The sequence below is a fragment of the Camelina sativa genome, unplaced genomic scaffold (genome assembly GCF_000633955.1).
Source record: "Camelina sativa cultivar DH55 unplaced genomic scaffold, Cs unpScaffold04848, whole genome shotgun sequence".
In the NCBI taxonomy this organism is placed as follows: Eukaryota; Viridiplantae; Streptophyta; class Magnoliopsida; order Brassicales; family Brassicaceae; genus Camelina; species Camelina sativa.
Genome location: NW_010925939.1, coordinates 1 through 607, shown reverse-complemented (window position 1 = coordinate 607; position 607 = coordinate 1). Strand labels below are relative to the sequence as shown.

The 607-nt window shown below is 39.5% G+C and overlaps 1 long non-coding RNA gene across 1 annotated transcript; it reads left to right on the top strand.

Annotated features, from left to right (window-relative positions):
* On the top strand, positions 1-607 carry LOC104774712. Its single transcript, XR_765462.1, has 3 exons — positions 1-43; positions 315-455; positions 558-607. It is a non-coding gene; the product is annotated as an uncharacterized LOC104774712 (long non-coding RNA).

The following is a 607-nucleotide window of genomic DNA, read 5'->3' as shown; positions in this document are numbered from 1 at the left end:
GGAACTCCCTCTAGTTGCTACCAGCAAAGATTGTCAAGGGCAGGTAATTAGTTTTGATCCAGGAACCTTGCATGAATCGTTATTATCTTTACTACAATTGCCTAGCCTTGTAGAATGGTCAAGAACAAGCCCGTTCTTGTTGTCAATCCCATACCCTACATGTTTTTTTGTCTGTTTATGCTTAGAATGGAGAGCAGAACGATGTGTAACATATTAACTGCAGAAGGAATTCTTTTTTGTTAGATTTTACCAACCATCCGCTCTATAATCTGATTTGTATGAAGATAAGATGCTTTTTCTTTGTTTTGCTGTAGGGTTACTTCCAATGCCTGTTTGCTTGCATAGAGAGGCTACTCGGGTTCCTAAACGTGAAACATATCGTGCTACCAGCAGCAGATGAAGCCAAATCCATATGGACTGACAAATTTGGTTTCAGCAAGATGACCGAAGAGGAGGTATCCATCCATCTCAATTAATAAACCCTTGTCAGTAAACGTAAAACTCTCTGGAAATGATTCCCATCTCTGATACACATACTGTTTGTGGGGGTTTAATAGGTGAAAGAATGCAGAAAAGACTACTCGGTGATGATATTTCATGGAACATC